We start from the raw sequence: 16,079 nt of genomic DNA on the forward strand, positions 1-16,079 counted from the left end.
AAAACTTACACAATATTTTTGAAAAAAAAAATACAATATTTTAGAAAAAAATTTTGCCTCACAGTAAAAAAATAAAAAAAAATTAAAAATTTCAGTATGTGATGTGAAAAGCCCTAAAAATCAATCAACATAACCACTATTCCTGTGATTGTTTTGATAAAATAAAATATATTTTTAACATAATACAAACAAAAAGTAATTTTATACTATTTTGAACACTTTACATCTGTTATACCAAATTTGGCACTCTGACGTGGCATCACGAGAATGGTGACACGTGGACTCTACTTGGAGCATCTGTTCGGAGCAATATGCCGAGCAGGATGCCTCGCTGGCATATCCAGAATGGAATACTTAACGAGCCGTGCAGAATGATCCATACTTAGCAAATTTAGCTTAACGCATCATGAGTCACCAGCTCAATCCCTACAACTCAGGGATCAACTTACGTGGATGTGGCATACACACGATCCCATTATCAGTGTATTCAGCCTCAATCCCACGATCCTTGCATTCAGCATTGATCACACGATCTTTTTGTTTATGCGCATTGTAACGAGAGAGGAAACTCTTCCTCCTCAAGTTTCCAGCCCTATAAATAGTGAGGAATGTTCACTGGGCAAAGGACGGAAAAATTATAAGCCGAAACGCTGTAAGCTAAGGCTATCTAAGAATTATATATTCAGAGATACTATTGTAAGAGCTATAAGAAAAGGAAACTTCTTCCTTGTTTTAAGTCAATACAAATAACGAGGAATAGGCTATTACCGAACTGCTCGGGGCTGAACCTCTATAAAATTCCAGTGTCTTGTTATTGCTTTATTACATATTCTCATTACGACATATTGTTTATCGCTTATCAAAAAGACTCATTGTCGTTGGCTAAAAGCGAAGTCAACATTTTGGTGCTTTCATTGAGAGCACAATCACAGATCGCTCTTTTCAATATTCGACACGATGGTACAAACTCGTAGAGGCCTGTCTGACCCATCAAGCTCACAGACGCTGGATCCGACATTGCAGGACCCAAGGAGTTCAAGGGTTCCACCCGCTGTCAATCTTGGACAGATGGGAAGCGTAATGAATGGGGTGACAACTCCTGTTACTGAAACTGCGCTTGGTGTGCAAGAGACTAGGAATAACAGTTCCGCACACAGCCAGGGCGTTCATAACACAACTGTTCCACCAGGCATCAGTGCCCAGACGACCATCGGAGACGCAACCGAATTGCGAAACCTCCGCGCTGCGCTCGAACTCATGCAGGGTCACAGCAATACCCTGCATCATGATCAGGAGGAATTACGTGCCACAGTAAACCTCGCGTTTGACGAACAGAGGCGTATGTTCGTCGAGTGGAGGGACAAAGAGATGGAGGCATTAAGGGCTCACCATGCAGAAATCGAAGATTGTAGTCGGCAAGCTACTGTGCTGATACGAAGAGCCTATCAAATTGTAGGCCAGCAAACGCCTAGCGTCATTCCCCTGGGGGAAAGAGAGGATGACCCGACAGTGAATGCCTCCTAGACAACCAACGGTCAGCCGTCCAATCCCCGGTCACGAGTTCCACTCGTGGGCCAAGAGGTAGGCGGACAGACCTTGTCCGGGGATTCATCAGGAGGGGTCATGCTCGACGGATCCACGCAGAATAATGGAGCCATTCCACCTGTCAACCAAGCGAACCAATCGCTAAGACAACCAGTTTCTTCTGTGTTTGAAAGGCTGGGAACAACCCATGACCTAAGGGACGATCTAAACAGAAGAAGGGGAACAGACGAGCAGAATACTACAACGAACATGCAGCCCGGAGCCCATACTCAAATCCCCGCTCAGAAAGATGCTGACGTAATCCAACCCGACCAAAATGCCAATCAAGTCAGTCCAGCCGTACAGGCCCAGCTCGACGAACTGAAGAATATGTTTCATGGCATGGCCGGGCAGCGTAACAATGATCTTGAGTTAGACCGTGCACGCGGAATTTCCTTCTCACCAGAGATCAATCTCCTGCCACTACCCCACAAGTTCAAGATGCCAACGTGGAAGATGTACACTGGGAGAGAAGATCATCTCTCCCATCTCAAGTATTTTGAGATGCAAATGGATTTACAAGGGGTGCGAAGAGACGTATGTTGCAGAATCTTCCCCGCCACTCTGTCGGAAGTCGCACAGCAATGGTATTTCAAGTTGGCTCCTGGAAAGTTTAGTTCATGGAAAACCTTCTCTTCGGAATTCCATGCACAATTCTCTTCCTCACGCCAACTCCCATTGCATCTAGGAGATCTGGTCGAAGTAAAACAGTGACCAGGCGAGCCACTCCGGGCATACATCAACAGATTCATGACGGAAGCGACCAGGGTGTCACGGGTAACCGAGGATGGAAAGTTATCCGCGATACTGGGGGGCATTGAAGTCCTTGGCAAACTGTGGAAGGATATAAGGAAAAACGGACCGGTCGACTCAATGAGTGATTTCCTTGACCGGGCCGAAGGTTTCATCAAGCTCGAGTCAGCCATTCAGCGAGCAGAAGGTGAGCAAAATCCGAGAAGAACGGAGGTTCCTTCCACTGGAACGTCCGCCCAACTTCCCCATTATTCTAGCAACTCAAGTGGCAAGAGTTCAGGCAGCAACCACAAGCAAGGAAACGGGAAGAAGGGAAAGTTCACCGAAAAGCCCGGACAGACTCCCCGTGATCACGCCAAACACACTGCATTCACTATCTTAACTGAAGATATAGAAAGTGTGTACATAGAAACTCAGTCGTTAATTCCGTACAAGAAGCCCAGGCCCATGAAAAAAGATACCAGCAAAAGGGACATGACAAAATTTTGTCAGTTCCATGGAGACTACGGCCACGACACTAACGAATGTTACAACTTGAAGTGGGAAATAGAACTTCTGATCAAGAAAAACAACCCGCACTTACAGAAGTACGTCAAGGCCAACCAAGGTTAGAATAACCAGGATCTGATGCCTCCGCCAATAGATGGACACTTGCAAGTCATTATTGGAGGCTCGCACATCGCCGGAGACACGGGCAAAGCTCGAGAAAGATATGCCCGAACAGCTCGGCACGAGCATGAAGAAGTCGTCCTGGCCGTGGAAGAGAGGAAGCCCAAAGTTCCACGTGCAGGAGAGCCAACCATAACGTTCAACGACGAAGATGCTATCCAGATTAGATTTCCGCATAACGACCCGCTGGTCGTGGAAGTACAAATAGCAAACAAAATGGTGGCCAGAACCATGATCAATAATGGGGCTTCTTCAAACATTTTGTTTAAGACTGCTTACGAGAAGATGGGGCTCCAGCTCAAGGATTTAACTCCATGCCTTCAGCCCGTCTATGGTTTCTCCGGTCAAGGAGTTGCACCTCTAGGACAAATCCGGCTACCCCTCACAGTCGGACAAGCTCCGATAAGCATAACTATCATGGCACAATTCCTGATATTGGATGTTTCTTCAGCCTTTAACGTAATGCTAGGCCAACCAGCCTTGTATGACTTAAAAGCTGTTACATCAATATTTCACTCGTGCCTGAAGTTCCCAATCAAAAACGGGGTAGGGTGTCTTAGAGGGAATCAACAATCTGCTTGGGAATGTTACAACCTTGCAGTGGCCAAGGCTAAGATTGAAATATCCTCCAGCCAGAGCCCAGACAAGGGAATAAATATGTTGGGTTTTATGCCCTAAATAAAACTCATTTCAATATAATCAGATTTACTTATTAATATAGATCAAAAATAACATTTAATGTTGCATGGTTCACATGATTTATTTCATGATTATATGTACATAATGTATAAATTCATCTGAAACCCTTTTCACATACTTGATCCTGTTTATTGTGCCGTCAACACATTGGAAAGTAAACATGACTATGTGAATAAAGTTTTCCTAGATTTATCAGACACAGGGTTTTACTGATATGATAATCTACAACAAGAGTTTACTTGTATTTGGAGAAATACTATGTTCTTTCCAGAACATTGGTTAAAGTAAAGCTCAGGTTGGATGCATGGAGTATGCATCGGAAGGGACCAATATTGAACTTTGACTTAGATTTATTAAACTTACCGTAATATCTATTCAAGTCAATATCGCCTAGTTGATCCTAGATCAAATGTTCTTAATCCTGTTATGATTAGGCTCAATCTTGAAAGGCTATTCGTGTTCTTTGATTTGTTAGTTAAGCCTACTTTTAGGTCAGGGTGATACGTACATTTTGGGAACACGGTAGTGCAATTGAGTGGGAGCGCTATCATAAACATGGAATCTATAGCTTCTATCTGGCGAATAGTAAGCAAAGGATGATCTCCTTCGAGCTTGACCAAACGAACATAAATGGTGGAGTACTCATTTCACATAAGCTGAAATATCATTTATACGGGGTCAAGTGTTTTAAGGAATAAATACATTGTAGGGTGTAACGGTAATTTAATCCTTTTACAATGTAGATCATTCATATAGAGAATCATTGATCACATTATGATTATAACAATGGATAACTAATGATGTGTCTATATGGTGGAACATATAGAGCATTCTATATACTGAGAGTGCAATTCTAAGTTCTATGCGTGGATTCAACGAAGAATTAATAAGTTAGTGAATTTTAGTGCTAAATTCTTGATCTACTTATTGGAAGCTCGGTTATATAGACCCATGGTCCCCCCACTAGTTGAGATAATATTGCTTGTAAGACTCATGTAATTGGTTTTGATTAATCAATTATAATTCTCAAATTAGACTATGTCTATTTGTGAATTTTTCACTAAGTAAGGGCGAAATTGTAAAGAAAGAGTTTATAGGGGCATATTTGTTAATTATGATACTTTGTATGGTTCAATTAATAAATATGATAAATGACAATATTAATTTAATAATTATTTATAGTTATTAAATAGTTAGAATTGGCATTTAAATGGTTGAATTAGAAAATTGGCGTTTTTGAGAAAATCAGATGCAGAATAGGTAAAACTGCAAAATTGCAAAAAGTGAGGCCCAAATCCACTAGTATAGGGCCAGCCACTTTTGTAGGAAATTTAAACTGATATTTTCACTATTTTAATGCCAAATAATTCAAACCTAACCCTAGTGGAATGCTATAAATAGATAGTGAAGGCTTCAGGAAAATTACACTTAAATTTTCTATTTTTCCTTCAGAGAAAAACCTGAGCCTTTCTCTCTCCCTATCTTTAGCTGCCACTTCTTCTTTCTCTTCCCTCTTGAATTTCGAAATCCTTAGTGTATGAGTAGTGCCCACACACATCAAGTGATACCTCAATCATAGTGAGGAAGATCGTGAAGAAAGACTTTCAGCAAGAAAGAGTTTCAGCATCAAAGATTCAGAGAAAGAAATCCAGGTTCAGATATTGATAATGCTCTGCTACAGAAAGGAATCAAGGGCTAGATATCTGAACGGAAGGAGTCATTATATTCCGCTGCGCCCAATGTAAGGTTTTCTAAACTTTATATGTGTTTAATTTATCGTTTTAGAAAGTTCATATTTACGGTGTTAATAAACATACTTGTGAGTAGATCTAAGATCCTGCTAAAATAATTTCCAACAACTGGCCTCAGAGCCATGGTAATTGATTTACTTGCAAGAAATTTGGACTTTAAAACGATTGTTTGTATGTTCTTTGGATGGTATCATGTTGTATTGAGTGTTATTTGATGATTGATTGATGTTTGTGAAATTTTCGTGAAAAATAATTGCGATTTCATCTCTGGAATTATTTTTATTGGATAGTATGGAAAAAATTAAGCAAGTTAGCCTTTTACAGAACTTAATTTGGATTTTATTTGAATTAGTTATGATTTTTTGAAGATTTGAAAAAATCGGGGCTGTGCTGATATTTTCCTGCGATCGCAAATCTGTCCGTACAGTTTCGAATTTTTTTGTTTTTCTTCGATTTTTCATGCTTTTTCCTGGAATTAACTTCCAATTTTTTGTATAGTTTTGTATTTATACTATTACTATTCCTAATTCAATTCTAATTATCATTTTGAATTAATTAAATATTTTTTAAATTTAATTCAAGATATTAGTGTAATTTGAATTTGAATAGAATTAGTATCTATCTTCTTAAAAAATCTATCTTATTTTTAAATTTGATTATATCTTATTTTTTTTAAATTTAAGGTTAGATTTTATAAGATATTTATAAAATCTTTTAAGATATTTTTTAAAATATCTTATCTTTTAAGATATTTTTAATTATATCTTATCTTTTAAGATTTTTTTTTAAATCTTTTTAGATATTTTGACCTTATTTAAATTTAAAATAAGATATTTATAATCATGTAATTTTAAATAGATGTAAGATATTTTGCTAACTTTTAAATTTTGTTATTTTATTTATTTAAATTAAATTAAAATCTGAAAAGATATTTCATTTATCTTTTCTAATTTTTATTTAATTTTTATTTTTAAAATAACATTTAATTTTTAAAAGTAGTTAGCAAATTTTTGAAATGATATTTAGGTTGGTTGAAACCTAATTTTTCAAAATTGTAGGTTTAATTTTAAATTTAATTTTTTTTAATTTTCGAATTTTTTCAAATTCTTTTAAAATTTTCGATTTTTTTTATTATTTAATTAATTATTTTCGAAAATAAATATTTAATTTAAAATTAAATAAATCCTACATCCAACTATCCAGCTAACCTTGTTGCAGGAGTATGTGTTTTAGCTTATGTGTAAGTTTTCAAAACCTATTATTACTTGATTGCAAATAGCCATGGTTACTTTGTGCCAGATCTAATGATCTGATGGCTCCCTTGGTCAAGATAATAATTTGTAACAGGTATAATTTACAATCTTCTTTCATCTGTGTATGACCTAGCAACATGATAGGACCCATCCAAAGTGTGCCTGTGTGAGCCTATGTGTTTAATTTTATTATAGATGCATATAGGTTAATGTTGCTAAAATAAATTATCATAGTTATTGATAGAATTTATTTAGGCCCATTTAGTTTTTGGGCCTATTCAATTAATAACAGTTGTTCTTATTAAGGTTAAATTCCTCTCTTTTGGGCCTTGTGTGAGAGTTGGGAGCCATAGAAGTGGGTACGATATACTGAACCCAGCACCCCCTCACACAAACCACCCCAATTGTGAAGGCCCATTTGCTTGATTTGAACAACTGTACTAGGTTAATTACACTAGTTTAACCTAATAAAATTGATTAGCAACATAATTAATTTCATTTATTTTGAAATTAATTTAAGAAAATTATAGTTTAAAGAATTCTTTATTCTAAGCTAAACTATATGTATTTTCTTGTATTTAATTAAATATAGAATTATAACCATCTAGATTCTTTCTGGAACTTAATTTAAATTTTTCATTAAATATTCTTATTTAAGTTGATATTTAGTTATCTACAACTAACCAACTTAAATCTGAATATCTTTTGAATTTCAAATTTCAAAATTAAGTTGAGGAATTTTAGGCATTGGTTATTAAGATTCTTTAGATATTTTTTAAGTTAATATCTTTTCGAATATTAACTTAAAATGGAATATTTTCAAATTAAGTGGTTACAACTTAATTTTTGATATTTAATTAAATTTAAATTTGAAAAATATTTAGGTTCTAGATTTTTTCAAATACAACCTAAATTAGATATTTTTTCAAATTTTGTGGAAAAGATACTTAGTCAAATAAGATATTTTCTAGATAGTTATTTCTAGACTACTTATTATTTCTAATATTTAAAAAGAAAATATTATCAATTGTGAAATTAATTATTTATATAATTAATTTTGGTACAATTTATTTTAAGTTTATTTTTCCTAGTATTAAACTAGAAATTAATAATTAAGCCTTCTCTACACTTAATTATTTATTTCTTGAATTTAATACATTTAATTAATTTGAAAATTAAATATCTAAGTTGATTTTATCATCATACTTAAATATTTCTTTTTCATGACATTTAATTTAATAGAAAATTATTTTTAGTTGAAATTTAATTTTTCAACTAAATTTAAATAATTTTCAAAATATATTTTTTCTTTATTTTATTAATCAATTTTCGAAATTGCATTTCTTAAATGCTAGAATTTCGAATTTTATCTTGAAAAATAGATTAAGTTGTAAATTAATTATTTTAATTAATTCTTGGATCAACTTAAATCAATGATTTTTTCATTTATTGATTAATTTAAAATAAATTGAATTAAAGTATATTATTATTAGAAATTGAATTAATTAGTCAAAGGAAAATCTAGATAGGTGATATTTTTGCTTGAAGTATTTTTCTAGTGTATTTAATTAAATAGAAAATTAATATTTAAGTTGATTTTCATCATCATACTTAAATATTTGAAATTTTTCTTATATATTTAATTAAATAGGAAAATTATATTTTTTGTTGTAAATTAATTTTATTAATTAATTTTGGGCCAACATTAAATTAGAATAATTTTTCCAGAATTTATTTTTTATTTTAATATGCATTTTTCGAAAATTGTATTCTTATATACTTTAATTTTTCAAAATGCAATATATATTTATAGAAAATTAAATTTGAGTTGTAAATTAATTTAAATTAATTTTGTAACAACTTAAATTGAATATTTTTCTAAATATTTATTGGAAATTATTACTAAGATGGAAATAATTCATGTTATTTTCATATCCATCTAAGTAAAATTTATAAATATTAAATTAAAATTTATATTTGGAATTTTTCATTCTAAATTGGAAATTTTAATTAAATAAATATATATTTAAAATAAATGAATAAATAAAGAGAATCAAAGAAAATACAACTCTCTTTAAATAATGAGCTTGATTATTATTAAGATATTCGATCTCCATTGTGGGTTTTACACCGCATTTGTTTTAGTGAGTAATCCTCCCTAATGGAGGAACGTTCATTAACAATTTCGCACCGTTTAACCTCGCATGATAAGTAGTTTGTAAGTGTTTTGTATGGTATGGATCACCCTAATGGTGGCGACCATACTTGACTTGCAAATTATGAAACAATGGTGGAAGCTCATAAGATAGAATTGCCTTGACTCTCGCCTAAACGGGACAACGCTGAATTCCAATCTTGATCGAATAAAAGGTTGCTAGAATGTTTAACATTTTAGACGAGCTGACAACTCTATTCAATGAATGGTAGCTTTGACTCTCGCCTAAACGGGACACTGATATCAGTTTGTTGAAAACCTTGGAAATTATTTAGGATTGTAAGTTTTAGTATTTTCACTTGTCATTCCTACTTGCTATATGTTTATAATTTCTGAATTGTGTATGAATTTATATTGAACCATGTTATTTTCTGTTATTAAGTTGTAGTTTAATTTCGAATCTTCATTGTTGGTCTAACTTGGCTTGTTTATCTAATGAGATAAATCCCTAGTGGATTTTCACCATTAGACATACATAATAGTGTTAGATCTCGAAAGATAAATATTGTATATGCGACATCTAGCTGTTCATCAATTGATGACACCTTAGACTAGTATTTTTACGATATGAAACAAGAAGATTATATAAATAAGATTACTTTGACTTTCGCTAATCGAAGCATCGTTGGATTCTTATTTATAAACGAAATTATCCTAATTCCTCTTAGCTTATTCATTTCGAATTAGCTCCATAATATATCATTGGATGAATGGTCTATAAATCATTTCATGTCATTATATTTTCTCTTAAGAAATTAAATGACGCATATGATTATAATCCCGAAATTCTATTCCCAATTGATATAAAACCTCAATCTTAGAAATCTCCTACTTGTATGGGCAAATCTGACTTAGAGTTTGTATTAGTAGTGCTGGTCCAAGATAGAATTACTCATTATTTTTGGTATAAATTTAAGTCTTTGACTTTAATTTTAGAATCCAAACAGAAATTTTCTTATATTTCTAATTCCAGAATACAATACAGTTACACTTTCTCAAGTGTTTAATATCCATATTCTATTAATGGATTAAAACAGTATGGAATATGAGTTAGGTATTCTGTGACCAGGATCCACTTGAAGTATTCTAAGAACTCTTTGATGTAAATAAACCTATGTCATCAAAAGACACTACCATTTTTTTTAATCTATGGCATTTGTATCTTGTTCATAGTGGATTTGACAAGATCAATCTCTGCAAAGAGTTAATATGCCTATATCCACTGAAAGTAGTTCATCTCATTCGCAGATGGATGTACATTCAGGGGTGGATATGAGTTTTTCGTTGTATTCTTAAAACGATCACTCTAGATTATACCTTTTAGCAAGAAATTTGAAATATTTAAAAAAAATTCATTAATTTCTAGCAATGGTTAATACCATTAAGGTAAGTGGTTAAAGATCTTGCGAACTGATAGGGGTGGAGAAATAGTTAGTAGATATGCAGTTCAAAGATCATTAAATTGATTTTTGAATTATATCCAAACTTACCTCCCCAGAAATTTCGAGTTGCATATTGATGATTAGTTACTAGTCGTTGCCTAAATCCTTCTATGGTAATACAATTTCAGAATGATGTAATGGTTGGGTACTTAATGTAAATCATTACTAGATTCATGGATGACCTAATCAAAATCTTAAGAAAAGCTAGAACTGTTAACCATGGTTTGTTAGCTATTCTAAGTGATTAGGGGTGGACCATCCCATTGTCAATAGATAAGAAAGTATTTGTTCAAACAAATACTACTTTTCTAAGATAATGACTAAGTCTGAAAACAAGTAGCAAATAATGGAGATATTTTTCTTGATTCCAAAAGTGTTCTATCATCTTATATAACATATGATGATCCCACTACCTCTGTTGTCTTGTCACAACCGAAGAGATCAATACCATTTAGTTTTCTTCGACATAATTCACGGTACCTTGTCGTAGTGGGAGAGTTTCTAGGAACTCACCTTCTTATGACTTGGGAGACACTAGTGATTAAAATCCATTGTGAGTTTAAACAAGTAATGGATTGTCAAGATAAGAAACTAAGAAGAAAGCCAATAGAACTGTGGTTTAATCCATTCACATGGAGTAACCTAAAGTTTTCTATTACAAGGACATAAAAGGAAATTTTCGTTTATAAGTCTATTCAATGGACTTAACAAAACTTCCTGTTCCTAGTATTATAGGTTTGAGTTTATCTAAACCTATGGCTTGTGGTATACTTGGTAATTACTTACTCTAATGCAAGCAACTTACTTTAGTAAGATGCTGAAGCATTTTCTTTCTAATGGCAATCTATAGAAGCTTCACAACTTCTTAGACATAGATTTTATTTATCTAAGGAAAAGTTTCAACTATTCCAGAAAAGATAAATCCATGAAAGAATTTCTTAAATCAACAGTGAGAGGTATTAGATATGCTTTTGTATGCCTTAGACCAGACACCTGCTGTTGAGTGGGAGTAATGAGTAGGTATCAGATTAATCCAGGAGAAGAACATTGGAAGACAATCAAGTAAATCTTAAGATTAAGAAGAGGAACTATATGTTAGTCTATAAGGGTGTGTTTAACACTCTTAGACTACACCATATCAGATTTTGAAATTTGCCTTTGTGCTAGTAAATCTTTTTGATAAGATGGTGGTTACTCTAGGGGTGGAATGGTGATTTTGGAGAAGTGTAAAAACCTATCTGAAGTCTCTAGGTCTACCAGAGAGAGACTGAATGTTAAAGTTGCAGGAAAGGTACTTATTCAGTCTAAGGAAAGTTCTATACATCTTTGGCACCATTCCAAATTGCCTTAAACTACTAGTGTTAATTTCCTGATTAACCAAAAGTAGTTGCCAAAGGTATAGAATCCAGTATCCCAAGAGAGTAGACATATAGAGAGGAATTTCACATTATCAATGATTTTGTGATTAAAGGAAGAGTAATGGTGGAGAAAAGGTTGTGTATAATTCAACCTTTCAGATCCTATTACGAGGAGTTTACTACTACTACACTTGATTTGTATATCAAGGTGTTGAGATTATTTGAAACGCACTTTTTGTTTTATATTAGTGCAAGTGGGAGTTTGTTGGGTTTTATGCCCTAAATAAAACTCATTTCAATATAATCAGATTTACTTATTAATATAGATCAAAAATAACATTTAATGTTGCATGGTTCACATGATTTATTTCATGATTATATGTACATAATGTATAAATTCATCTGAAACCCTTTTCACATACTTGATCCTGTTTATTGTGCCGTCAACACATTGGAAAGTAAACATGACTATGTGAATAAAGTTTTCCTAGATTTATCAGACACATGGTTTTACTGATATGATAATCTACAACAAGAGTTTACTTATATTTGGAGAAATACTATGTTCTTTCCAGAACATTGGTTAAAGTAAAGCTCAGGTTGGATGCATGGAGTATGCATCGGAAGGGACCGATATTGAACTTTGACTTAGATTTATTAAACTTACCGTAATATCTATTCAAGTCAATATCGCCTAGTTGATCCTAGATCAAATGTTCTTAATCCTGTTATGATTAGGCTCAATCTTGAAAGGCTATTCGTGTTCTTTGATTTGTTAGTTAAGCCTACTTTTAGGTCAGGGTGATACGTACATTTTGGGAACACGGTAGTGCAATTGAGTGGGAGCGCTATCATAAACATGGAATCTATAGCTTCTATATGGCGAATAGTAAGCAAAGGATGATCTTCTTCGAGCTTGACCAAACGAACATAAATGGTTGAGTACTCATTTCACATAAGCTGAAATATCATTTATACGGGGTCAAGTGTTTTAAGGAATAAATACATTGTAGGGTGTAACGGTAATTTAATCCCTTTACAGTGTAGATCATTCATATAGAGGATCATTGATCACATTAGGATTATAACAATGGATAACTAATGATGTGTCTATATGGTGGAACATATAGAGCATTCTATATACTGAGAGTGCAATTCTAAGTTCTATGCGTGGATTCAACGAAGAATTAATAAGTTAGTGAATTTTAGTGCTAAATTCTTGATCTACTTATTGGAAGCTCGGTTATATAGACCCATGGTCCCCCCACTAGTTGAGATAATATTGCTTGTAAGACTCATGTAATTGGTTTTGATTAATCAATTATAATTCTCAAATTAGACTATGTCTATTTGTGAATTTTTCACTAAGTAAGGGCGAAATTGTAAAAAAAGAGTTTATAGGGGCATATTTGTTAATTATGATACTTTGTATGGTTCAATTAATAACTATGATAAATGACAATATTAATTTAATAATTATTTATAGTTATTAAATAGTTAGAATTGACATGTAAATGGTTGAATTAGAAAATTGGCATTTTTGAGAAAATCAGATGCAGAAAAGGTAAAACTGCAAAATTGCAAAAAGTGAGGCCCAAATCCACTAGTATAGGGCCAGCCACTTTTGTAGGAAATTTAAACTGATATTTTCACTATTTTAATGCCAAATAATTCAAACCTAACCCTAGTGGAATGCTATAAATAGATAGTGAAGGCTTCAGGAAAATTACACTTAAATTTTCTATTTTTCCTTCAGAGAAAAACCTGAGCCTTTCTCTCTCCCTATCTTTAGCTGCCACTTCTTCTTTCTCTTCCCTCTTGAATTTCGAAATCCTTAGTGTATGAGTAGTGCCCACACACATCAAGTGATACCTCAATCATAGTGAGGAAGATCGTGAAGAAAGACTTTCAGCAAGAAGGAGTTTCAGCATCAAAGATTCAGAGAAAGAAATCCAGGTTCAGATATTGATAATGCTCTGCTACAGAAAGGAATCAAGGGCTAGATATCTGAACGGAAGGAGTCATTATATTCCGCTGCACCCAATGTAAGGTTTTCTAAACTTTATATGTGTTTAATTTATCGTTTTAGAAAGTTCATATTTAGGGTGTTAATAAACATACTTGGGAGTAGATCTAAGATCCTGGTAAAATAATTTCCAACAAAATATTCCCAAATAGGAAACTTCCCAAGGCGAGGATGAAGATGTGGATCCTCGACTTGGGGACCCGAGCAGCAATGTTGGACCTGTGGAAGAATTAGAAGAGAATGAGATCGATCCAGGTATCCCGGCCAGAAAGCTAAAAATTGGAAAGGATTTTGTTGCTCGAAGTAAAATCGGAATTAATAGAATTTCTGAGAGCAAACCTGGATGTTTTTGCCTGGTCACATGCGGATATGGTCGGGATCGATCCTTCTATTATTTCGCACGTCCTGAATATCGACCCTAAGATCCGGCCAGTTCAGCAAAAACGAAGATTACTGCATAAAGAATGAGTAGTAGCCCTGAAAGATGAAGTTGAAAAGCTGCACAACAACAACTTCATCATTGAAGCCTTTTACCCGGCTTGGGTTGCGAACCCCGTACTCGTGCCTAAGCTGAACAAGAAATGGCGAGTCTGTCTTGACTTCACAGACCTCAACAAAGCATGCCCTAAAGACTATTTCTCACTTCCAAGAATCGACCAGCTCATCGATGCAACAGCCGGGCACGAAATATTAAGCTTCATGGATGCTTATTCGGGCTACAATCAAATCAAGATACATCCACCAGACCAAGAACATACAAGTTTCCGGACCGATATGGGTCTCTACTGCTACAAAGTCATGTCGTTTGGTCTTAAAAACACCAGAGCTACATACCAAAGATTGGTCAACAAGATGTTTAAAGACCAGATCGGCAGAAATATGGAAGTGTACGTGGATGATATGCTCGTCAAATCCAGAAAGGCTGGGGGGCACATAGACGACCTGGATGAATGTTTCAAAGTCCTCAAGAAATATAACATGAAACTAAATCCCCTAAAATGCTCCTTTGGAGTCAACTCGGGAAAGTTTCTAGGCTTCATCGTCAATGCTCGAGGAATTGAAGCCAATCCGAAAAAAATCCAAGCCCTCCTGGATATGAACTCGCCAACAAAAACCAAAGAGGTGCAAAGCCTAACTGGTCGAATCGCCGCACTTAGCAGATTCGTGTCAAAATCAACAGATAAATGTGTCCCATTCTTCAACATCCTGCGAGGAAACAAAAATTTCGAATGGAGCATGCCGTGAGTGCCGTACTAATCAGAGAAGAAGACGGCGTGCAGCATCCAGTCTATTACATCAGTAAAAGACTCATCGAGGTCGAGGGCCGATATCCGTTGATAGAAAAGCTCACCTACTGCCTCATTCTAGCAACAAGAAAGCTGAGACCTTACTGTCAGGCTCATCCTGTTCAGGTGTACACCGACCAACCACTACGACAAATACTGCAAAAGCCAGATGCCTCTGGACGGTTACTCAAGTGGGCGGTAGAATTGGGGCAGTACGAAATCAACTTCCAACCCCGAACGGCTATCAAAGGCCAAGCCTTGGCCGACTTTGTGGTGGAATGCACAGGCAAAATTGAAAGCATACCAGAAAGCGATCTTGAGCCAATACCACAGCCGAGTAATACTGAAAACAAACCGACCTGGAAGCTACATGTGGATGGGTCGGCAACAGATCAATTATCCGGTGCAGGAATTGCCCTTGTCACACCTAGGGGCAACACCTGCATGCAGCAGTCAAATTCGGATTCAAAGCCTCTAACAACGAGGCCGAATACGAAGCCCTAATTGTTGGACTCAAACTAGCGAAGGAGATGAAGGTCGAGCGCATTAAGATCTGCAGTGATTCACAGCTATTGGTAAATCATGTATCTGGCGAATACGAGGCTCGGGGAGAAAAAATGATAGCAAATCTGAGCAAAATACATGATCTGCTTGCACAATTCAAAAGCTACAGCCTCAGACAAATTCCAAGAGAAGAAAATACAACGGCAGATGCGTTAGCCCGATTGGCGAGCAACAATATAAGTGACAAGGCAAACCTAGTCCCGATCTAATTTCTTGAAGAGCCTAGCATCACCGGCACGGAAGAAATCGAAATGATCGACACATCTCCGAACTGGATGACGCCAATAGCAACCTATCTCAACTCTGGGGAACTCCCAGATAACCGAAATGAAGCTCGGAAAATGAGAAGAAAGGCAGCACGGTACATCATCGTAGAAGGGATCATGTACAGAAGAGGATTCTCAATGCCATTACTCAGATGCGTCACACAAAATGAAGTTGCACGGCTTCTATATGAAGTTCACGACGGATTCTGTGGA

Source organism: Cannabis sativa, chromosome 5 (genome assembly GCF_029168945.1).
Source record: "Cannabis sativa cultivar Pink pepper isolate KNU-18-1 chromosome 5, ASM2916894v1, whole genome shotgun sequence".
In the NCBI taxonomy this organism is placed as follows: domain Eukaryota; kingdom Viridiplantae; phylum Streptophyta; class Magnoliopsida; order Rosales; family Cannabaceae; genus Cannabis; species Cannabis sativa.